The following is a 26,000-nucleotide window of genomic DNA, read 5'->3' as shown; positions in this document are numbered from 1 at the left end:
GGAGAAGGAGAGATGCTTCTGGGAAGGGAGGAGGGAAAGGAATCTGGGAAGCTGCTGGGCAAGGAAAAAAGGGACAGCTGCTACTGGAGGGAGAAGGAGAGATGCTTCTGGGAAGGGAGGAGGGAAAGGAATCTGGGAAGCTGCTGGGCAAGGAAAAAAAGGGACAGCTGCTACGAGAGGGAGAAGGAGAGATGCTTCTGGGAAGGGAGGAGGGAAAGGAATCTGGGAAGCTGCTGGGCAAGGAAAAAAGGGACAGCTGCTACAAGAGGGAGAAGGAGAAGGAGAGATGCTTCTGGGAAGGGAGGAGGGAAAGGAATCTGGGAAGCTGCTGGGCAAGGGAAAAAAGGGACAGCTGCTACTGGAGAGAGAGAAGGAGAAGGAGAGATGCTTCTGGGAAGGGAGGAGGGAAAGGAATCTGGGAAGCTGCTGGGCAAGGAAAAAAAGGGACAGCTGCTACTGGAGAGAGAGAAGGAGAAATGCTTCTGGGAAGGGAGGAGGGAAAGGAATCTGGGAAACTGCTGGGAAAGGAAAAAAAAGGGACAGCTGCTACTGGAGAGGGAGAAAGAGAGATGCTGTTGGGAGGGGAGGAGGGAAAGGAATCTGGGAAGCTGCTGGGCAAGGAAAAAAGGGACAGCTGCTACTGGAGAGGGAGAAGGAGTGATGCTGCTGGGAGGGGAGGAGGGAAATGAATCTGGGAAGCTGCTGGGCAAGGGAAAAAAAGGGACAGCTGCTACTGGACCTGGAGGGAAGGAGAAGGAGAGATGCTGCTGGAAGGAGAGGAGGGAAAGGAGTCTGGGAAGCTCCTGGGCAAGAGAAAAAAAGGGACAGCTGCTACTGGAGAGGGAGAAGGAGAGATGCTGTTGGGAGGGGAGGAAGGGAAGAGAGTTACTGCTGGACAGGAGGAGGAGGGAAGGGAGAATGAAAAAAGGAAGGAAACAGCTGGCAGAGAAATTAGAGGAGGGGAAGGGGAGACACAGGCATGAAAAAGTAGAGAGATTGATGACAGGAAGGGGTCAGCAGAAAAATAAGCAGAGAGGGACAACGATGATAGATCTGGTGTAGGAGAGATAAAAATGAAGAGAGCAGTGAAGCTGGAATGAATCATGTAAAAAGGAGAGAGGGGGTACAAGCTGGATGGAAAGGGGAGAGGGGCATAGAAAGAAGACAGATACCATATGGAAGGGGGAGAGGACAGACAGTGGATGGAAGGGGCAGATGCTGGATTGAAGAGACAGAGAGGGCAGACGCTGGAAGGAAGAGAGTGAAAAGAAGATTGAAAGCAGAAACCAGAGACGACAAAAGGTAGAAAAAAATAATTTTATTTCTATTTTGTGATTAGAATATATCAGATTTGAAATATATATATCCTGCTAGAGCTGGTGTTAGACATAACTGGGGACTGCAAAACCCAGGCAGTGCTTCTTTGGCTTCCAGCTGGCTTAGGGCGTTCTCTGACCAGGGGGCAGTTGCCCTAGTTGCACTCCCCTAAAACTATTCCTGTCATACTAAGGGAGCTCAGAGAGGTTCTGGCGAGTCCTATTAAAGACTTGTTCAACAAATCTCTGGAGACGGGAGTGATTCCTGGGGATTGGAGGAGAGCGGATGTGGTCCCTATTCATAAAAGTGGTCACAGGGATGAAGCAGGAAACTACAGGCCGGTGAGCCTCACTTCAGTTGTTGGAAAAATAATGGAAGTGTTGCTGAAAGAAAGGATAGTGTATTTCCTTGAATCTAATGGGTTACAGGATCCGAGGCAACATGGCTTTACAAAAGGTAAATCATGCCAAATGAACCTGATTGAATTTTTTGATTGGGTGACCAGAGAGCTGGATCGAGGACATATGCTAGATGTAATTTACTTGGATTTCAGCAAAGCCTTTGATACAGTTCCTCATAAGAGGCTGTTGAACAAACTTGAAGGGCTGAAGTTAGGACCCAAAGTGGTGAACTGGGTCAGAAACTGGCTGTCGGACAGACGCCAGAGGGTGGTGGTTAATGGAAGTCGCTCGAAGGAAGGAAAGGTGACTAGTGGAGTCCCTCAGGGTTCGGTGCTGGGGCCAATCCTGTTCAATATGTATGTAAGTGACATTGCTGAAGGGTTAGAAGGAAAAGTGTGCCTTTTTGCAGATGATACCAAGATTTGTAACAGAGTAGACACCGAAGAGGGAGTGGAGAATATGAAAAAGGATCTGCAAAAGTTAGAGGAATGGTCTAATGCCTGGCAACTAAAATTCAATGCAAAGAAATGCAGAGTAATGCATTTGGGGATTAATAATCGGAAGGAACCATATATGCTGGGAGGTGAGAAGCTGATATGCACGGACGGGGAGAGGGACCTTGGAGTGATAGTGTCCGAAGATCTAAAGGCGAAAAAACAGTGTGACAAGGCAGTGGCTGCTGCCAGAAGGATTCTGGGCTGTATAAAGAGAGGCGTAGTCAGTAGAAGGAAGAAGGTGTTGATGCCCCTGTACAGGTCATTGGTGAGGCCCCACTTGGAGTATTGTGTTCAGTTTTGGAGACCGTATCTGGCGAAAGACGTAAGAAGACTTGAGGCGGTCCAGAGGAGGGCGACGAAAATGATAGGAGGCTTGCGCCAGAAGACGTATGAGGAGAGACTGGAAGCCCTGAATATGTATACCCTAGAGGAAAGGAGAGACAGGGGAGATATGATTCAGACGTTCAAATACTTAAAGGGTATTAACGTAGAACAAAATCTTTTCCAGAGAAAGGAAAATGGTAAAACCAGAGGACATAATTTGAGGTTGAGGGGTGGTAGATTCAGGGGCAATGTTAGGAAATTCTACTTTACGGAGAGGGTGGTGGATGCCTGGAATGCGCTCCCGAGAGAGGTGGTGGAGAGTAAAACTGTGACTGAGTTCAAAGAAGCGTGGTATGAACACAGAAGATTTAGAATCAGAAAATAATATTAAAGATTGAACTAGGCCAGTTACTGGGCAGACTTGTACGGTCTGTGTCTGTGTATGGCCGTTTGGAGGAGGATGGGCAGGGGAGGGCTTCAATGGCTGGGAGGGTGTAGATGGGCTGGAGTAAGTCTTAACAGAGATTTCGGCAGTTGGAACCCAAGCACAGTACCGGGTAAAGCTTTGGATTCTCGCCCAGAAATAGCTAAGAAGAAAAAAAATAATAATAATAATTTAAATTGAATCAGATTGGGCAGACTGGATGGACCATTCGGGTCTTTATCTGCCGTCATCTACTATGTTACTATGTTACTATGTGTGACTGCAGTATTCTGTTAGCATGATATTTCTGTGTAGCATTCTGTAATAATTTGGCTTGTTCAGTTTTCTTGATAGTAGAGGGGATATATGTGAAGAGGAGGGGAGACAGGGGTTTTGTTGATCCTTGCTCTGAATTATTTGTATTTATAAAATGACAATTGTACAGAATATTGTTTCTTTTTATACTTTAATAAAATACATTCAATATAAAATCATAACTGAGGCTTGTGTGGATGGGATCAGATGATTTGTGGGGACCGAGCTCGCGGAGATGGTGCGGAAATGGGGTTTTTAAATTTTAGTCCTAGTAGTTTGCCGGTCCACAAAATAATTCTTTTTTTTCTGCCGGTCCACGGGTGTAAAAAGGTTGAAGAACACTGATTTAGATAATATGTTTCAAGGCATTTAAACTAGAAGGTGGGGTGGTGTATGTATGAAGGACAATTATAGAGACTACCCCCAACGAAAGAAAAGATGTGATAGTAGTAAAGATTGCAACATAAACAATATCAGCAACTCATTTCTTAGTATTGCAATGGAAAGTGAAACGAAATAAAAATCTATAAGAAAAAGGAGATTACCACTGAAAAATAGCTGGAAAGCGATGACCACAAATACTCGCAGTCTAAGTAACAAAATTTATGATCTGCAAGCCCTGATGTTAGAGGCAGATCTAGATATTGTCGCTATCACAGAGACATGGTTCAGTGATTCACATGGATGGGATGCAAACATACCAGGATATAATCTTTTTAGGAAGGACAGAGATGGTCAAAAAGGTGGAGGTGTAGCTCTCTATGTAAAGATCAATATCCAAGCGACCGAAATGCAAGGGACCTGGGGAGAGGAAGAAGCGATATGGATCGCTCTGAAAAGAGAAGATGGATCTTCTATCTACATGGGTGTAGTCTACAGACCTCCAACTTAATCGTAGCAAATTGATAAGGATCTGATTGTGGATATCCAAAAGTTTGGAAGGAAAGAGGAGGTTCTGCTGTTGGGAGATTTCAACCTGCTGGATGCGGACTAGAATGTTCCGTCTGCGGAATCGGAAAGAAGTAGGGAGATTGTGGATGCCTTTCAAGAGGCTCTGTTCAGACAAATGGTGACGAACCCAAGAGGGAAAAAGCGATATTGGATCTGGTCGTCACAAATGGAGAGAGTATCTCTAATGTTCGAGTGGGTGCTCACCTGGGAAGTAGCGATCATCAAACAGTTTGGTTTGATATAACGTCTAAAGTGGAGCGCGGTCACACGATACTTAAAGTCCTAGATTTCAAACGTACAGACTTTAATGCAATGGGAGAGTACCTGAAGAAAGAGCTGTTAGGATGGAAGGACATAAGAGAAGTGGAAAGACAGTGGTCTAAGCTGAAAGGAGCGATAAAAATGGCTATGGACCTTTATGTGAAGAAAATCAATAAAAACAAGAGAAAAAGGAAGCCGATATGGTTCTCCAAACTAGTGGCAGAGAAAATAAAGGCGAAAGAGTTAGCGTTCATGAAATATAAAAAACCCAAGAAGAGGAGTGCAAAAAGGACTACAGGGTGAAACTGAAAGAAGCCATGAGAGAGATACGTCTGGCGAAAGCACAGGCGGAAGAACAAATGGCTAAAAATGTAAAAAAGGGAGACAAAATTTTTTTCAGATATATTAGTGAAAGGAGGAAGATGAAAAATGGAATTGCTAAACTAAAAGATGCTGGGAACCGATATGTGGAGAGTGATGAGGAAAAAGCAAATGTGCTAAATAAATACTTCTGTTCTGTGTTCACAGAAGAAAATCCTGGAGAAGGACCAAGATTGTCTGGCAAAGTTACACGAGAAAATGGAGTGGATTCTGCGTCGTTCATGGAGGAGAGTATTTATGAGCAACTTGAAAAACTGAAGGTGGACAAAGCAATGGGACCAGATGGGATCCATCCCAGGATACTATGGGAGCTCAGAGAGGTTCTGGCGAGTCCTATTAAAGACTTGTTCAACAAATCTCTGGAGACGGGAGTGATTCCTGGGGATTGGAGGAGAGCGGATGTGGTCCCTATTCACAAATGTGGTCACAGGGATGAAGCAGGAAACTACAGGCCGGTGAGCCTCACTTCAGTTGTTGGAAAAATAATGGAATCTAATGGCTTTACAAAAGGTAAATCGTGCCAAATGAACCTGATTGAATTTTTTGATTGAGTAACCAGAGAGCTGGATCAAGGACATATGCTAGATGTAATTTACTTAGATTTCAGCAAAGCCTTTGATACAGTTCCTCATAGGAGACTGTTGAACAAACTTGAAGGGCTGAAGTTAGGACCCAAAGTGATGAACTGGGTTAGAAACTGGCTGTCGGACAGATGCCAGAGGGTGGTGGTTAATGGAAGTCACTCAGAGGAAGGAAAGGTGAGTAGTGGAGTCCCTCAGGGTTCGGTGCTGGGGCCGATCCTGTTCAATATGTTTGTGAGTGACATTGCTGAATGGTTAGAAGGAAAGTGTGCTTTTTTGCAGATGATACCAAGATTTGTAACAGAGTAGACACCGAAGAGGGAGAGAAAATATAAAAAAGGATCTGCAAAAGTTAGAGGAATGGTCTAATGCCTGGCAACTAAAATTCAATGCAAAGAAATGCAGAGTAATGCATTTGGGGATTAATAATCGGAAGGAACCATATATGCTGGGAGGTGAGAAGCTGATATGCACGGACGGGGAGAGGGACCTTGGAGTGATAGTGTCCGAAGATCTAAAGGCGAAAAAACAGTGTGACAAGGCAGTGGCTGCTGCCAGAAGGATGCTGGGCTGTATAAAGAGAGGTGTAGACAGTAGAAGGAAGAAGGTGTTGATGCTCCTGTACAGGTCATTGGTAAGACCCCACTTGGAGTATTGTGTTCAGTTTTGGAGACCGTATCTGGCGAAGGACATAAGAAGACTTGAAGCGGTCCAGAGGAGGGCGATGAAAATGATAGGAGGCTTGCACCAGAAGACGTATGAGGAGAGACTGGAAGCCCTGAATATGTATACCCTAGAGGAAAGGAGGGACAGGGGAGATATGATTCAGACGTTCAAATACTTGAAGGGTATTAACGTAGAATAAAATCTTTTCCAGAGAAAGGAAAATGGTAAAACCAGAGGACATAATTTGAGGTTGAAGGGTGGTAGATTCAAAGGCAATGTTAGGAAGTTCTACTTTACGGAGAGGGTGGTGGATGCCTGGAAGGCGCTCCCGAGAGAGGTGGTGGAGAGTAAAACTGTGACTGAGTTCAAAGAAGCGTGGGATGAACACAGAGGATCTAGAATCAGAAAATAATATTAAATATTGAACTAAGGCCAGTACTGGGCAGACTTGCACGGTCTGTGTCTGTGTATGGCCGTTTGGTGGGGGATGTGCTGGGGAGTGCTTCAGTGGCTTGGAGGGTGTAGATGGGCTGGAGTAGATTTTAACGGAGATTTTGGCAGTTGGAACCCAAGCACAGTACCGGGTAGAGCTTTGGATTCTTGCCCAGAAATAGCTAAGAAAAAAAATTTAAAAATTTAAATTGAATCAGGTTGGGCAGACTGGATGGACCATTCGGGTCTTTATCTGCTGTCATCTACTATGTTACTATGTCACATCCCTTTCCTCAAAGCGATCTCCATTGACCATTACTCTCTGTTGCCTTCCAGTCATCCAGTTCCTAAGCCAGTCCATAATTTTGGCGCACATCCCAAGGGCACACAATTTATTTATTAGAGGCAGATTCTGTCAGACAAATCTGATTAATTTCTTTGACTGAGAATTGGATAAAGGGAGTGTGTTAGTTGTGGTGCATTTAGATTTTAGAAAAGCCTTTGACAATGTTACACACACATCTAATAAATAAACTGAGTGCCCTCGGGAGGGGCCCTAAAGTGAAAGATTGTGTGAGGAACTGGTTGAGTGGAAGGTGACTGAGAGTAGGGTTAATGGAAATCTCTCTGAGGAAAGGGATGTTACCAGTGGTGCGCCTCAAGGTTTGGTTCTTGGGCTTGTTCTTTGCAACATTTTTGTAAGTGATATTGCTGAAGGGCTGTCAGGTAAGATTTACCGCTTTGCGGATGATACCAAAATCCGCAATAGAGTAGACACCCCCAGTGGCGTACCTAGGGTATGTGGCACCCGGGGCCCATCATTTTTTGACACCCCCCCCCCCCCCATGTAAAATTTTTTTTTTTTTTTTTTTTTGCAATAACCATGAAATGGAATAAATGGTCAGAATAGAAACAGGCAGTGAAAATTTTCTTTTATTGAACCTCATATATGTAACCATTATTCCAAACATAACAAAACATAAATTATGTCTAAATTGTCATGACATTAGAAGTACATATGGAGTAGTTGCAGGCAGTGGCGTACTTAGGGTATGTGGCACCCAGGGCCCATCATTTTTTGACACCCCCCATCTATATGAAAAATATGATTTTTAGTACCAATCTACATATCGCACCACAAGAGTGTACCTAGGAAAAGGCTGCATCTTAAACACTGCAGTGAGCACTAGAACACCAACACATACATTGTAAAACTAAACAAGCCAGATCCCGCACAGTCAATTGGTCCTGTAGTCAATGCCAACTGAAAACTATGTCTTTTTCATACACACAGAACAGAGATACACCCTCGCCCAAAATGGAATAATCACAAACTAAAAATAGAAATATGTAGACAAAAGTTAAACTGATCCGCCAAGAAACCAGACCCTGGATACAATGCAACACCACAAAAAACAGTAACACATGTCCTCTAATACAGTGCAAAATATAAAGACAGTAGATGTAAATTTGAAAAAACTGATACATAACAATCACCACTTTATAAATTAACAAATAAAAATAAAACAAATAATGAGATATAAAAAAATACAATTTTATTGGACTAATCCCCGTAAGCTCGGTCCCCATCCCCGCAAACCACCTGATTCCATCCACACAAGCCTTGAATTGTTTATATTAAAGTATAAAAAGAAACAATATTCTGTACAATTGTCAATTTATAAATCAGCGTCTTCTCCCCACTCTCTTCCCCATTTCCCTTCAGCATCCTCAGCCCACTCTCTCTCCACTTTCCTTCAGCGCACGCACATAAAAACAAGCAAGTAATTTTATATCATTTTCATTCTATTCATTCATAGAAATTAAAGTCTAGATAATGCCAGTCACATAACAAAACATGATTTTACAAAAATAATTCCCTGCAGTCAAGCCTGCAAGGATTATTAGATGTCTTTCAGCAGTTCCCCTCCCTCCCTCCCCCTTACCTTTGTGGCCAAGTCAAAATGATCTACCAACAATAAAATTTTAAAAACACAAAGCACGCTGTACGCAGAGAAAATGTTAATTATCATTTATATTCCGCGGGTTTTCAAAGAGGTCAAGGCAGATGACTTTATGCAATGTCACCTCAGTAACAACTATACAAAAATAGACAAATATTCCCCCTCCCTTTTTACTAAACTGCGATAGCGGTTTTTAGCGTAGGGAGCTGCGCTGAATGCCCCACGCTGCTCTCGACGCTCATAGGCTCCCTGCGCTAAAAAACTCTATTGCGGTTTAGTAAAAGGGGGCCATAGTGCAAAATATAGACAGCAGATATAAATTTTCAAAACGGACACATTTTGATCACTAAGTTGAAAATAAAATCATTTTTCCTACTTTTTTGTCTGGTGATTTCATGAGTCTCTGGTACTTCTTCTGATCCTTCTTCTTTCTCTCTCCCCCTGGCTCCCCTCTTTATTTCTGCCTTTCTTTCTCTCTCCTCCTGGCCCCCCTCTTTCTTTCTGCCTTTCTTTCTCTCCCCCTTGACCCCCCTCTTTATTTCTGCCTTTCTTTCTCTCCCCTTGGTCCCCCTCTTTCTTTCTGCCTTTCTTTCTCTCTCCCCCTGGCCCTCCTCTTTCTTTCTGCCTTTCTTTCTCTCCCCCTTGACCCCCTCTTTATTTCTGCCTTTCTTTCTCTCCCCTTGGTCCCCCTCTTTCTTTCTGCCTTTCTTTCTCTCTCCCCCTGGCCCCCCCTCTTTATTTTTTCCTTTCTTTCTCTCTCCCCCTAGCCTGCACAAAGCCATCGTGCCGATTTCTCCACTTCCACGATTCTTTCCCTACCCTCACCCCCAAGCCAGCAGCCGATTTCTCCCTGCTCCTTCCCCGATGTCCTGAACTTCATCGGGCAGCAGCAGCATTCACAATTCACTGATGTTGCCCGCTTCAGGCCTTCCTCTCTGTCGGGTCCTGTCTTCATGAAAACTGGAAGTAGGCAGGACCCGGCAGAGAACAAGGCCTGAAGCCGGCAACAGCAGCGAATTGTAAACGCTGCTGCTGCCCGAAGAAGGTAATGGAGCACCGAGGCAGTCCGCTTCTCCCCCCTCCCAGCCGAACCCCCGCTGACCCTCCTATCTCCCCCCCCCCCCGTGAACCTTTCCGACCTTCCCAGCGAGAGCAGCAAACCTCCTTCGCGGCTTTCTCCTCCCTCTGCCGCGTTACTGATGACGTCATCAGTGATGCGGCAGAGGGAGGATAAAGCCGACGCTACTGGAGGGAGGTTTGCTGCTTTCGCTGGGAGGGTCAGAAAGGTTCACTTGGGGGGGGGGGGGAGAGAGATAGGATGGTCAGCGGGGTTTCGGCTGGGAGGGGGGAGAAGCGGTCTGCCTTGGTGCTCCAAGGCCTGGCGCCATTACCTTTTTCGATAATGGCGCCGATGCTGCTTTCGCTGGGAGGGTAGGAGCGCGATAGGGACCGGGCCAGCTGTGCACCCCCCCCCCCTAAGGCGGCACCCGGGATGGACCTCCCCCTCGCCCCCCTTGGTACGCTACTGCCCTGGGGAAACAGCCTGCAACAAGATCGCGCGATGCCAGAGATTTTTGCCTGCTTCGGCTGTTTCCTCCGCCGCGGTCCCGCCCCTCCTCTGACATCAGAGGAGGGGCAGGACCGTGGCGGAGGAAACAGTCGAAGCAGGCAAAGATCTCTGGCATCGCGATCTTGCTGCAGGCTGTTTCCAGACGCGACACCCGGCGCAGGGGGGGGGGGGAACTGGACCGGACCGGGAGCACCCCCTCAGGGCTTGGTACCCGGGGGCGGACCGCCCCCCCCGCCCCCCCTTAGTACGCCACTGGACACCCCAGATGGTGTGAATAAAATTAGAAAGGAACTAGTGAAGCTTGAAGAATGGTCTGTGAAATTTGGCAACTAAGATTTACTACTAAGAAATGCAAGGTCATGCATTTGTGCTGCAAAAACTCAAGCAACAGTATATTATACAGACAAAATTTTTGCTTATACCTTGTTACCCTATTCACAGTATTGATGCAGCAACATTGCAAGTTCCTTTCTATCCTAATGATTAATTATTTATTTAAAAATGTATTACTTGCGCCATCCTCTAGTTCTGTACGAGTTACATAAGAACATAAGATTTGCCACTGCTGGGTCAGACCAGTGGTCCATCGTGCCCACATATTATACAGCAGCACTGAAAAATTCTCTGTTCTCTGTTCTTTCTTTTAATATGTAATGGAATTCCCTCTCTGGTTTCTTTATAACTGTTGAATTATAATGTTTACTCTCCTCCCCCTTTGTCTTTCTTTCTCTCTCTTATATATTTTTCTTCTTCTTGTCTATCTTCTTCTAAGTGTTGATGTCTTGATCTGTTTTTTAATTGTAATTATAAATCATTTTATCCCCAGGAAACGTGGCATATGAAATCTCTAAATTAACTAAAATAAACAGTCTTTAGAAGTTCGCTCTGGAAGGATCAGAGAGTAAGGTAGAACATAAGGAACCAATTTATTTGTTAAATATTCTTGACCTTCATAGGCCATAAATGACCTTATAAGCAAGCATCAACAGCTTAAACTTACTCTGTAAAGCAACCGCCAATCAATCTAAATGAAAAGCATAGAGGAAATCGATCCTTTAGTTTGTGTTCTATATCATTTGAAAGTGGTAATGAGAGAACTGGGTCAACTCTCTATAAATATCACAGTCTTACACAAGGGTACTCAACTCAGTCCTCAGGAAACACCCAAGCAGTCAGATCTTCAGGATATCCACAATGAATATACATAAGAGAGATTTGCATGCATGGCCTTTATTATCTACAAATCTCTCTAATGTATATTCATTGTGGGTCTCCTGAAAATCTGACTGGTTGGGTGTGTCATAAGAACATAAGAAATGCCTCTGCTGGGTCAGACCCGAGGTCCATCATGCCCAGCAGTCCGCTCACGCGGTGGCCCAACAGGTCCCGGACCTGTGTAGTAATCTTCTATCTATACCCCTCTATCCCCATTTCCAGTAGGAATTTATCCAATCCTTTCTTGAACCCCAGTACCGTATTCTGCCCTATTACGTCCTCTGGAAGCGCATTCCAGGTGTCCACCACATGTTGGGTAAAGAAGAACTTCCTAGCATTTGTTTTGAATCTGTCTCCTATTAGCTTTTCCGAATGCCCTCTTGTTCTTTTGTTATTAGAAAGTTTGAAGAATCTGTCCCTCTTTACTCTCTCTATGCCCTTCATGATCTTATAAGTCTCTATCATATCTCCTCTAAGTCTCCTCTTCTCCAGGGAAAAGAGACCCAGCTTCTCCAATCTCTCAGAATATGACAGGTTTTCCATACCTTTTATCAGACGTGTCGCTCTCCTCTGAACCCTCTCGACTAACGCCATATCCTTCTTAAGGTACGGCGACCAATATTGGACGCAGTACTCCAAATGTGGGCGCACCATCGCCCGATACAACGGCAGGATAACTTCTTTCGTTCTGGCTATAATACCCTTTTTGATTATACCAAGCATTCTATTCGCTCTCTTAGCGGCCGCTGCACACTGTGCCGACGGCTTCATTGTCATGTCCACCATTACCCCCAAGTCCCTTTCCTGGGTACTCTTATTCAATAACATCCCTCCCATTGTATAGTTGTACCTCGAGTTTCTGCTCCCCACATGTAATACTTTACATTTCTCAATGTTGAACTTCATCTGCCATTTCGCCGCCCATTCTTCTAAATATTGGGTTCAGAACCCCGGTTCTTAGAATAAGTATATATTTATGCTTGTATCACTGTTGCCTTTTCCAAATGACACACCACCCTCAACCATCCAAATGTTGATTGTTAATAGTAGAAATCTGCTTATGGAATGTATCATTCTAATGCCTAGATTCCAAATGGCTAAATATGGAAGTGCAAGGACATCTTAATCACCATCAAACAAAGACTGATCACTGTCATTGTGTTCCAAATCACGACATATGCCTGCGCGACATGGACACTCATGAAAGCAGATTTATATCAGGAAGCAGACAAGTGAAGTGGAATGATTGTAGCCTTTTAAGACTTCACTGCAACTTTTGATAAGGTATTAATAAGCAAATAAACCTTTTCCAGAGAAGGGTAAGTGGTAGAACTAGAGAACATAAATATATGTTACTGGGAGTCAACTTAAGAAAAAGTGTAAGGGTAATGGGATTTATTTGAATGACAGATGGGTGGAGTGGTGTCCTATGTGCTTATCCCATGCATTCTTGAATTCTGCTTTCACTTCCATCACCAAGAGCAAAGAAATTGACCCTGGAAAGTCCAAAAATCCAAGAAATACTGTGAAGAGACGATGTTCCTGAGATGGACTTTATAAAAAGTATTAAGAAACAAAAAAAAAATCAATGTAGCAATCTACATAAACAACCTTAAGGACCTAGTCCGCTGGGAGCGTTGGACTCTACACAGTCTGTGTTTCGACAATAGAGTCTTCCTCAGGGGTCCCTGCTAGTCCAAGGGTGGAAGATGCGTGGGGAAGCTAAACAGTCCAAAAATATAAAATCATAGAAGCTCCGCGTGAGATGTTTATCTATTGTTGAAAATTGGACCGTGTAGGGTCCAACGCTCCCAGTGGACTAGGTCCTTAAGGTTGTTTATGTGGATTGCTCCATTGATTTTTTTATTTCTTAATACTTTTAATAAAGTCCATCTCAGGAACATCATCTTTCCACAGTGTTTCTTTGGTTTTTCACCTCCATCACCTCCTGCAGGAGGGTATTCCAGGCATCCACTACCTTCTCAGTGGAAAAGTAATTCCTAACATTAGGATATTTAGATTGTGAGCTCACTTGGGACAAAGTACCTGCATGCAATAATTGAAACCACTTTGATTATACCATAGAAAGGTGGTATATCAAACTTATTCCTAAGTTGACGCCCAGTAACCTCAATTCATGCTCTTCGCCTTCTCTGGAAAAGGTTTATTTGCTTATTTATTTGCCATATCAAAAGTTGCAGTGGAGTACCTTGAGATGTGTTTTTTCTTCTTTTTCTGCTCTAATCCCTGAAGATGCGCCAGCTAAACGGGGTACTCCTGTAGGGATCAATTTCTCTCTGTGCTTTTGAACAGTGCAGTTTTTGCTCATGTGGAATGGACATTAATAACTGAAGTTGGGCTCAGCCTTTTCATGTGGATCTGCAAGCCATGGACATGCTCATCTTACTGTTATAAGTATTTGCAATATATTCTTTCTATTTTGGACATTTGCGTTCCATTGCTTGATACCTTAAGGACTGCTATATTTTTCAGTTTCTGCCCTCCTGTGCTGCTTTGACATCTCTAAGGAGTGAGAATTTTTTCTACTTTGAACATTTCTAATTTTGCCACTCCTGTTGGAGGAAACAATAATTACAATTTGTGGTGGTGGAGTTTTTCTGGCTTATGATGAACTAAGGGCTCACTCACTGGGCAGCTTTTTGCTGTTTGATGAGTCCCTTGACTGGTTGTGAGGCCTTTTTCTCCACCACAGTTTTGATACAAGAATGTTCTGAGGGCCACCAAAAAATTTCAAGCTTACACATACTACTGATTTTGTAAATTGTCTTGACCAGCTTATTCATATTGGGTAATAAATATAAAAAATGAATACTAATATTGATTCTGCAAAACTTCAAAGATATTTAAAAGCTCACTTTATTTTGGATGGTCAACAGTAAGAAATTCCAAAAATGAGACACCTGAGAAAAAGAATGTTTGCAGTTACTATATCAAGTAGGCAAGACTGAAATTTAATGCATTTATAAGATTTGAAGATCATTTCAGCCAACTGTTTGAAAGCCTCAATGGAGGATTTTAGGGGCCACGTGGAGACCACTGTGCTAAACCATCCCTAGCTAATTTAATTAAGGTAGATGAAATAGTTTTAATTAACTTTTCTCTACTTAATAGTGAGAGGGAGATTCAATTGGAGAAATTCTCATCCATTAATCTACCTGTACAGTTTTTCCCTTCCCTGCTTTTGCCCTCAAGAGTATTTATCTTTTCACCCACCCTTTAATTCTAAACTGTAATGGGACTAGCCAAAAAACATTTAAACTCTTTCAATCTTTTCTCTAAAGCATGTAGTAAAGTGTTTATAATTCTCTAGAGTCAGATTGACATCACTTGATTCAGTTTTCAAAGAGGTTAATAGTTTTACAATTTGGCCAGTTAGCAGAAGCAATGCTGGTGTTCTCAACAAACATTTTCTTGGCTCTTTTCACACAATTGGTGTGGGCCTAACACAATTTCTTAGCTCTCAATTCTTTATGTTCATGCAAGTTTCTCATTAATCTTTCTCCCTTTCACTTCTTTCCCTTTAAAGTCTCTGTAAAAATGGGAGCCACTGTGAGCTTCATCCTTGTAATTATTTTATTTGTTACAATTATGTCAAAGGTCAATTTACTGTAGGGATGTCTGTGGCCCCAAAAATTAGTTTGCTTTTAGATTTTCTGAATTTTTTTCCCAATTGCTGGAATGTGTTGTACATTTATAAACTGATTGAAGGCATGTTGATTTGTAAGTTTGCACTTTAACCCCCTCCTTTACTAATGCGTAGCGCAGGGTTTTTAAAAAAAATAAATAAATTTATTTATCAATTTTCAAATAAACAATCAAGTATACACTTGTACAGAAAGGAGAGGCATTAAGGAAAAACACACATTCCAAGTAAAACACTAATTATTATCACAGCAAAAATAATCATAATCTCCTCCTCAAGTCCTCAATTAATGGGTCCAAGATGTAAAGCAGTGAGCCTACGTAGCGCAGGTTTTAGCGCTGGCAGTGGCGGTAACTGCTCCGACGCTCATAGGAATTCTATGAGCGTCGGAGCAGTTACCACCGCTGCGGGGCTAAAACCCATGCTATGTGTTAGTAAAGGAGAGGGTAAGGTATTTTAGGCATCCAAACCAAATTCACACTAACAAATACACATCCCTAATTTCTTGCTCTAATCATCACTCCTTTCTGAGACATATTCTCAGCCAGTGACCTCAAAGGGGAAAATTTCTATAAGTGGTGCCTATATCAATAAAAATCATTTCCAGAATCAGAGTTAATGACATCATTAATGAGCTTTAACAAGTTCATAATGACAAAAAAATAAAAATTAATTGGGTGGTAGGCTCCTAGACCCAGGGGCCTACCACCACGTACGTATGGTTAGGGGCAGATTGGGGACTTTTTTTAGGCATTGGTAGATGTCTCTAACAGAATCACGCCAACATCGTAGGCATGGTAAATCCTGGCCTACATCATAGACTCCTACAATGTAGGTGTGATTCTGTTAGAGATGCCTAACGCATGATTGACACTAGAGAATGACACGGGGACAAATTTGTTCCCGTCCCCGTGAGTTTTCTCGCTGTCCCTGTCCCATTCCTGTAAGCTCTGCCTTAATCGCACAAGCCTCAAACACTTATGATTTTAAAGTGTTTGAGGCTTGTGCAGATGAGGATAGAGCTTGCAGGGATGGGGCAGGGACAGGAAAAGAACTCGCTAAGATGGGACAGGAAAATGAGTTCCCGTGGGGACGGGGCAAAATTTGTCCCCGTGTCATTCTCTAATTGACATGTCTAGACGCCTACATTGTAGGCACCTACAAATTAAGGCATCATTAACAGAATCCTGCCCCAAACCTCTAAAAACATTTTCTGGGATTGATTCAATTGAGTTTTCACTAATAACTCAGGTCCTGATCTCCTAGGTATCTGGCCAATGAACTTTAATGAAATTCTAATCAAATAGGCTATTCAAAAGGACTTAGAAGTACTGTAGTATAATAAATTAACATAATAATAAATAATACTACTTCATTAGATTTCAACCAATCTTCAGAGACCTCAATGATACCACCCGTGTCGGCTCAAAACTTCATTGCCAGTTCAGATTTAAGTATCAAATTGTCACCGGTCTCCAGGGCCGGATTAAAGGGTAGGCCCAGTAGGCACGTGCCTCAGATCCGAGAAGGTCAGGCGGGTACCCGATGCATTGCTCCAATGACGTCACGTTATCTACTGCAGCGCCAAGCAACTCTTCCTTCTCCCCCCTCCTACGAGCTAGCACCATCTCTCTCATCCCCCTTCTCCCCTCCACTGGGACTAGCAGCCACCCTCTCTGATCGAGCAGCACCCATCCCTTTTCTATCTCCAGGGCCAGTAACACCCATTTCTATCCCCCTCCTTTCTTCTGCCCACAAGCCGGCAGTTATCTCACCATCTGGATTATTGCAGCTAGTGGAAGCCCAGCTATTCCTACACACAGACTCACAATCTTTGGTAAGGTCTTTCCCCACCTCCGATGAAATAGGAAGATGCATAGAGGAGGCAGGGCAGGGCTTAGCCAAAGGTCATGAGTCTGCGTATAGGAATAGCTGGGCTTCCACTATCTGCAGTGATCCAGGACGGTGAAAGAACTTTTGTGAGGATTATTTATCAAGTAAAATTCAGGTGGGAGAGTGGTAATCACGAAAGTCTACTAAATTATAAGGAACAAAATTGAATCTATAGACTGAAGTCAGTATATCCGTCTGGTTTGGACGCTGAAATTGAATGGATGTCTCTGGAATAGGTTAATTCAACCGTGATAGGCTACAAGGGAATCAGCAGATTATTGAGTAAGGGTTTAAAAGATTTTGAAAAGATCCTGCAGCCATCTTTTGAGATCAACTGAAAGAAGCCTGAGATGCTAGTGGCCAGGGCCGCCATCAGGGCAGTATTACCAGTCCTGCATTCAGGGGCCCGGAGCTGACAGGGGGCCCGGGCTCCCCCAGGGTCCTAGGCAGTGTTCTAAGGCAGGGGCGCCAGTAGCTCGCCAAGGCAAAGTGAGTCGATCACCCAGGACTCACTTTGTCTTGGCGATCTAATCTATCGGGCCGATCAGTCTTCCTCTCCCCGACGTCAATTCTGCAGTTGGAGAGGAAGTTCGGGCCAGCCAATCGCTGCCTGGCTGGGCGGAACTTCCTCTCCGACGGCAGAATTGACGTCGGGGAGAGGAAGACTGATCGGCCCGAAGCAGGGACAGCATGCGTCGGCGTCAGCTTTGGGGCCTGTTATCCATTGCTGGGTCCTGTTCCCTGATGGCAACGGCAGTGGCAGTGGCTTGGGGAACGGCAGGGAGAAAGAAAGGGGGCAGGCAGGGAAAGAGAAGGAAAGAAGAGAAACAGAAAAAAAGAAAGAAAGGTCAGGGAGAGAGGAAGAAAAAGTTGGGGGAGGGAATGAGGTGTGGAGGAGAGGAAGCATACAGGCTGAAAGAAAGATTGGATGCACAGTCAGAAGAAGAAAGTGCAACCAGAGACTCATGAAATCACCAGACAAGGTAGGAAAAATGATTTTATTTTGAATTTAGCAAAGTGGAGGCAGTATTACCACAGTTTTCAAAGGAATATGCCCAAATAACTTAATAGTTAACTGGGTAAATTCCCAGAGATGAAAACTTCCATTCACTTACTATGCACAGTTCTGAATTTATATCTGCTGTCTATATTTTACAATATGGTCCCCTTTTACTAAACCGCAATAGTGGTTTTTAGCGCAGGGAGCCTATGAGCGTCAAGAGCAGCGCTGGGCATTCAGCGCAGCTCCCTGCGCTAAAAACTGCTATTGTGGTTTAATAAAAAGGATGGAGGGTATATTTGTCTATTTTTGTATGGTTGTTACTGAGGTGACAATGCATAGAGTCATCTGCCTTGACCTCTTTGAAAAAAACCCAGAATAGGAATGATAATTAACATTTTCTCAGCGTATAGTGTGCTTTGTGTTTTTTAATTTTATTGTTGGTAGATCATTTTGACTTGGTCATTTTAAAGTAGCTCACAAGCTCAAAAAGTTTGGGCACCTCTGAGCTAGAGCGTTGAAACTGTGTATTTCTATTTTCCCCCCCTTTTACAAAACTGTGGAGCGTTTTTTAGCGCCAGCCGTGGTGGTAGCAGCTCTGATGCTCAGAATTCTATGAGCGTCAGGGCTGTTACCACTGTGGCTAAAATCCACACTACAGTTTTGTAAAAGGGTGAGGGGTTAGTTTGTGATGACATATTCCATACTAGGTGAAGGTGTTTTCTGTGTTCTGTGTGTTCGAAAGACATGGTTTTCTGTTAGGATTGACGGTGTAGGATTGATCTGTGCTGGTCTGGCTTGTTTAGTTTTACAATGGGTGTATTGATGTACTGCTCACTGCAATATGTAAGATGCTGCCTTTTCTAGGTACTCATGTGTGACATGTGGTTTGTTACTAAAAACCATGTTTTTCTTACAGATGGGGGGGTGCCAAAAAATTATGGGCCCCGGGTGTTACATATGCTACGTATGCCACTGTATGTAAAGATACCAGAAAGCTGGCGTAGCAAAAACTTTAAGTAAATTGTTATTCTTCTAAGTTTTGAGTATTTAACCCTCCCACAATCTCACGGGCACTCGTTTCAAGTTTCAAGTTTATTGAGATTTTGATTTAAACGCAATATCAAATATTTTCAATGCGTATAACAAAAATAAATTTGGGGAAATAAATAAAACCATTTGAACAATAAACATACAAACATATCCATAGATGATTAAAATTACATAAGGAGTACAAGGATAAACTACATTTGTTTAAAAATGCGTTCTCTGCGCCTGCTCATAAATTTGTTGACTGGAAGGATCCAGCAATGTGGCCAGATGCCATTCAGGACAAAGACAGAGAAAGAATTGTGCAATTTGGATTAATGATGGAAGATGATTTGAAGCAAATGGCACAGTCTAAGAGTAAAGATCTTGACGGACGTTCTTTTTATGAATATCTCCTCTAAGCCAATCACCCAATGGACGTGAGAAGATTTTACAGGACTGGCTTAGGTGGAGCATTAGCAGAAAAGTATGTGTGTATTCGGCCCATGGAAGAAGGGGGGGTGTCGGGGGGGGGGGGAAGGGGTGCGTGGGGGGCCCAATAGGATTGCTCAGTAAGGGGCCCAGAAATTTCTGATGGTGGCCCTGCTAGTGGCACCATAAAAAAGGTATTAAAAAAAAAAAGACTGCTGAAATACTTAGTTTTGAAGAAGAATTTTTTAAATTAAGATATTGATTTACTTGTAGAGGATACACCTTGAAACAGCAATCAACGCAAAACATGAGTCATGTCGATTATTATATCCCCGACCCGAATGTGATTTCACTGCAGTTTATGAAATGCTCTTACCATTCTTTAAAGATAAATGTGATAAAATTATTGTCTATATGAACTGAGAAAGTTTAATTAATTGGATTTGGATTGTGCAACATAAGTATGTGAGACCGGTGAGGTTTTGATACGTAAATCCCAGCATGCAATGAAATTTTGAGCTGACACGAGTGGTATCACTGAGGGCTTTAATGAAATTCTAATATAGCCTATCATACGCTATTGGTTAGTTAAGGACTCTCTGCACTATTTTGCAGTTGTATCATCAGAGTCAACCCTTGTCCAGCTACAAGTGTGGCTGTGTACTCTGGGATGACTTACCCCATGGTCGGAGTCTGCAGGCATATGCGCTGATATCCTGTTCTCTAAAAGTGCATATTAGTGCATCTACAGTCTCATATTTTTATTTATTTATTTTTTAAACTTTCTATACCATCTAACTCTAGGCAGTTTACATGAGATCAAACATACATAATGCTTAAAACAATATGAAAAGACAAGCAAACATCAAAATTTAAATTCACAAAAAATCTTCGATTAATGTCAGTCAGACCCTATATAAAAGCAGTTCTTTGACTTGCCCACACCTTCTAATGACCCTCATGCAGATCAATAATTCACTTAGTAAGAAAGATAAAAGTGGAGCCTTGGGTACAGAATTGACAATATATGAGACACTAGGAATTCTAGTCTGATGCTTATATATTCCACTCTTTAAAAATGGCTGGGTTTCCCTTAGCAAGTCATTAAAATGATTCTCCAGAGCCATGAACTTTGCCTTTCCTGGCCAGTTTTGCTTCTTTCTTTGTCCTATAAACCCCTCAAGCACTGGAGCCGAGTTCTGGTAATTTGTAGTTTGCAAACTTTGTGTTAAGGGAACATAAAAACATGGAACCGATTATATTTCTGGAAAGTGTTTAGCAAATCTGAGCATGCAGACTAACGTTCAGATTTCTAAATCAAAAGGTACCTACAGCAAGCTTGCCAGGTTTCATGGTCTGTACAGTAAAACACACTGTTCTGTCTATAAATTTGTTCTAAGCTTTGCTTGTTTATTCTAAAATTAGATTTTTAGGAGGTTGGTTCTTTCATGACTGTGGCCACCCTCCTTGACTCACTGTACCTAGCCAGAAAGCCATTTTGTAGTATAGGAGTCTTACAGATACCAACCTCAATATGTCTGCATATTAAAAAAATTGTTTAGATTGTTAGTGATTCCCATGGCTAGCAGTAAACATTTACACGGGTGAAATGAATTTCTTGGATTTGAAAGAGCTTCCCCATAAGTCTGTATACTAGTGAGTGAGTTGATAATTACTGTTGTAACCAGGGGAATGCAACACAATTTTTAAATGAAGTAAAAAGATTCTGGATTCAGCTCAGGCTTTTTCAATAGTAGCTCAAGGTGAGCTGCATTCAGGTACTGTAGAAATGTCCCTGTCCTTGGAGGCCTTAAAATTTAAAGGGCCCAATAGTCAGAAAATGCTGAGCTCATAAATATACGCTCCTAAAATAGCCTCCTATATGTGTGCCCTATTTTCAGTCAAACATAGGAACTTAACTTTGCAGCTAAAAATTCAACTTAATTTAAGGGCTTAAAAGTTATGCTCATAAATTTAGGCCTGCCGTTCATTTGCCTGGATTTATGAGCCTAATTTCAGATCCCAGTTCTGAAAATCAATGCTAAGTTCCTTACTTATTTTTCACACCCTAAATACACCCCTGTAGCCATCCACTCTTTATGCTCCTAAATTTAAGAGTTTTCTTTCCAAATATAACTTTATGCACTCAGCACTAATAAATGTTCAAAGAGATCAATTTATGAGCATAACTCTCAAATCTAGGAGCATAAATCTTTTCAATATTGGGCCCTTTGAAGGTCAATATTGAGCTGGTAGGGGTCAGTGGTTTTTAAGCTTCTGACTGCCGCGGGCAGAACTGACCCAGGTCTGGATTCTGGTATTGAATATCTGGGCATGAACGGTCATCCAGATGTTAACCAGATATTAACAGCCTTTTTGCTGTTATAACTTTATCTACTTACTTAGTCAGTTAGCGGACTGAATCACCACTAACGGGTTAAGTAGAAGCTCTACCCAAACTCTGGTCCTGGACCTCCTCTAGCCTAGAGGCAAATGAAAAAAGCTACCACAAGCTGAGCTGTGCAGCTACAGCAGGGCATTTGTACACGTTACCAGCCAAGCAAGGTAGTAACAGTTTGAGCATGGATTAACTCATATAGCATACATAAATGCATACGAGGCCATTAAGTACGCTGTGGCAATGCAGAAAGGAAACAATTGCCTCTGACATACAGCTATTGCAACAATATTTTCATAAGGTCCAGTACAGTGTAGCCCAGTGGTCTCAAACTCAAACCCTTTGTAGGGCCACATTTTGGATTTGTAGGTACTTGGAGGGCCTCAGAAAAAAAATAGTTAATGTCTTATTAAAGAAAAGACAATTTTGCATGAGGTAAAACTCTTTATAGTTTATAAATCTTTCTTTTTGGCCGAGTCTTAACAATAATGTTGTCATTTATAGCTAAAGGGACATATGACCAAGAAACTGTTTTATTTTACTTTTGTGATTATGATAAACATATCGAGGGCCACAAAATAGTACCTGGCGGGCCGCATGTGGCCCCCAGGCCGCGAGTTTGAGACCACTGGTGTAGCCCAACCTAATCCCCCACCCCCACCACATCTTGATAGTTTTCTGCACATCCCCTACCCCTATTGGACTCAACCCAATCTGACCATCCCTTCCTCCCCCTGACTTAAACAAAAATCCTGGTGTCTACTGACATCCCCCAACCTGATCCCTCTCCTTCCTGGTTTAATTAAAAAAAATAAATAAAATTCCCAGTGTATAGGATACCCCCTCACCATACCTGAATCCATTTACTAAAAAAAAAAAAAAAAAAAGCCCCTTCCCTGGAGTCTAGTGGTACTCATCCACCCACACAACCCCTCCCTTCCAGGTCATACTTTAAAATAGATATAAAATAAGATTAAAACATGTATTAAACAGGTTTTTGGCCAATGATTGAATTAAGGAGTATTCACGTGGACCTAAACTACACTGATAGCGTGAGTCGATGATATGACATAGCAAAGTACTCCTATGGAGTACTTTGCTATGTGGAGGATTGTGTGGCGCAGTGGTTGGATCTATAGCCTCAGCACCCTGGGATTGTGGGTTCAAACCCCGCGCTGCTCCTTGTGACCCTGGGCAAGTCACTTAATCCTCCATAGCCCCAGGTACATTAGATAGATTGTGAGCCCTCCGGGACAGAGAGGGAAAATGCTTGAGTACCTGATTGTAAAAACCGCTTAGATAACCTCGATAGGCGGTATATAAAATCCTAATAAACTTGAAACTATACTCTGAGGCCTTTTCCTGTATGAAGAATATGACGTGGAATAATAGTTAAAAGAGAACTGAATATAGATTCCTCCATTTGAGTGGATTATATTGTATTGAAGTTATATTGGTTATTCACACCACTCAGTTAGATATACTTTAAGCCCATGTTAGACACCCATGTTATTGATTTAGAGATAAATGCGTACCCCCTTAATGTCTATGTGGGCTGATTTATTTTAATCTGTGCCAATGTCTGTGATTTATACAGTTCAGAGAGCTCATCTTGAATGGTTACCCCCTTTCCATGTTATGCTACTGTTCTTTAATTTCTGTAAATGAAATTACCCTTTTTCTGCTATATCCAAGTATTATCTTAATTCAATTTAAATTACTCCATAGTTATTGAGTGGTTGCTATTAAATGATAATTCTAGTCAAATGCCACCAATTATGAAATGCCATTGAATATAATTTTCACAAGCTGCTTTTATTTTCACAGCGTGACCCATTAAAGTATAAGAACCAGGTATTCATTTTAATCCCCAAACTGCTCCATATTAAATCGAGGATTAAAGGCTCTTTGTATAGCAGAAATAAATGTCACCTCTTTTCTGTTCTGATTTGCTTTTTAACCCATTCCAGACCTACTCTTTGAACTTTATTACACAAAGCAGAGCAAAACAAAAACACAAGACAGTAAAGTATGGAACATTCTACAGGATGAGGCAAAAAAAAAAAAAAAAAAAAAAGGAACCCCATATAATTTTTGGCTGTTTTCTCAGCAACCACTTAGAATTTCTATGTGAAATTTTACAGCTTTATTTGTTGTTACTATCTACATTCATGTGCCGAGTGGAATGAAATTTCTTTAAACACGGCAAAATTACAGACTTTCTAGTGTGACCACCCAGTGATTTTCACATGTTCAAAAATGCTTGCTCTGTAAAATTTTATCACTATTATATGAAGGGGGGGGAGGCAGTGTACTCTACAGTAAATAAAAAAAATAGATTTTGTCCACCAATAATATATCCTCAGTGACTACATGAAACTGCACACAATTTTATCAAACAAGGCTCAAAATCCACCAGAATCTGAACCTGTGAGGAGGATACATTACTTCCTACCAGAGTTACAAGTTTTATCATTGGCCCACAACTGGGAAAAAGGCTGAGAAGAAAAAACTCCACATACGGGGGAAAAAAAATTTCAGCCCCAAAAAATCGGTATTAAATAATCTTAAAGTTCACAAATGCCACTGAGCACAAATTATATAAAATCAAAAGGCAAAAAGGAGAAAAATCAACTTTTATTAAACCGCAATAGCGTTTTTTAGCGCCGGGAGCCAAGCTGAATGCCTCATGCTGCTCCCAACGCTCATAGGAACTCTATAAGAGTCAGAAGTAGCGCAGGTCAGTCACCACGGCTCCCGGCGCTAAAAACCGCTATTGTGGTTTAATAAAAGGGGGCCTTAGTTTAGTAGCAGAATTCATCCAGAGCAATTCCCTTATATTCTTCCTCGTGACTCAAACAATCATTGTAATCCACAAAACCATCCATGGAAAACTTCTGCAGTCAATTTTTCACATATTCCTCGACAAGAGACCTTGACAAATGACCTTGTTTTTTGCCAGTAGCTGCGTCAAGAAAGGAATCACTACATCATTCTCCCATGTGAGGAGATTTTTTCTTCTCAGCCTTTCTTCCAGTTGTGGGCCAATGAGAAAACGAGTAACTCTGGTAGGAAGGAATTTTTCCTCCTCAGGGATTCAGATCCTGGTGGATTTTGAGGCCTGTTTTATAAAATTGTGTGCAGTTTCACATAGTCACTGAGGACAAATTGTCGGTGAACACAATTTTTGATTTACTGTAGTGCACTGTAAAACTACCATTACTAGAAGCCCCCTCCTTCCCCAAGATACCAGCTTACTGTCACTGACATCACAGTGATGTAGACTTTTCTCAGGGGTAATGTAGGAGGCCTATTAAAAGCTCCACCCAAAGCTGCAAACAATCGCTGAACTCAAAAAAGTGCTGCAGATGATCTGGGACAGCCTGCCAAAGGGACTGATCGACAAGGTTGTTAAGAACTTCTCTAAGCAATTGAAGACTGTGTTAAAGCTGGGAGTGGACATTTTGGCCTTGATTCTATAAACCTTGCCTAGCAATGCCTAACTCTTAGGCAACGTTCAGCGTGGTTTTCAATCAACCACTAGGTGTCCCCTCTCCTCGGCAGGCTTTACACTCCTGTCTCAGCTTCTGCATCGCCGAACCGTCTTTGGCTGGCCATTTGGCGGCTGCTTTGTTGGACACATCCAGTGGCGTACCAAGGGGGAGGGGGCGGTCTGCCCGGGTGCAAGCCATGAGAGGGGTGCTCCCAGCCTTGGAGTCATGGCCCGGGAACTTCCCTTCTCATGGCCCGACCTTCGCTTACCCGATTGTAGCTGAAAGCAACCTGCAGAAAGGATCGCGAGTACTTTAGCGATCCTTGCAGGTTGCCATAGGCCTCCGGAGTTGTCCCTCTGCCGAGATCCTGCCTCTGACGTCAATTGTGAGGGGGGGAGGGAGGGTAATTTATTATTACAAATCATACAAGGTATTTGATTATATGATAAGAAAGGGTGGGAAGGGTGGGAGATAAGAGCATATCATTTGTACCATTGATGATTATTAAGTGATATATTTATTGTTAATTTGTTTGAATATATTGTCACACTTATTGTAAGTTTGAAAATGAATAAAGATTTTTTTTTTTTAAATGTATTTCTTTTTCTGGGAACTTATCAGTGTTTTTTTTTATAATGGGAACAAAATGAAAGAGAATTAATGTGTATGGAATTGGGGGGGGGAACTAATTTCTTCAGCTAAATAAGTTTACTTTGGTGTTCAGAAGCCAGGCCATTAAAATTGGATATATTAACAGTATAGGATCCCTAGAATAGAGGTTCCCAAACTTT

At 42.4% G+C, this 26,000-nt stretch overlaps 1 protein-coding gene across 1 annotated transcript in view; it reads right to left on the bottom strand.

Annotated features, from left to right (window-relative positions):
• CCBE1 (collagen and calcium binding EGF domains 1) overlaps positions 1–26,000 on the bottom strand; it is a 482,228-nt gene that overhangs the window by 130,982 nt on the left and 325,246 nt on the right. The window lies entirely within an intron of this gene.

The sequence above is a fragment of the Geotrypetes seraphini genome, chromosome 1, assembly GCF_902459505.1.
Source record: "Geotrypetes seraphini chromosome 1, aGeoSer1.1, whole genome shotgun sequence".
NCBI classification, from domain to species: domain Eukaryota; kingdom Metazoa; phylum Chordata; class Amphibia; order Gymnophiona; family Dermophiidae; genus Geotrypetes; species Geotrypetes seraphini.
This window is presented reverse-complemented; position numbering and strand designations above follow the sequence as displayed.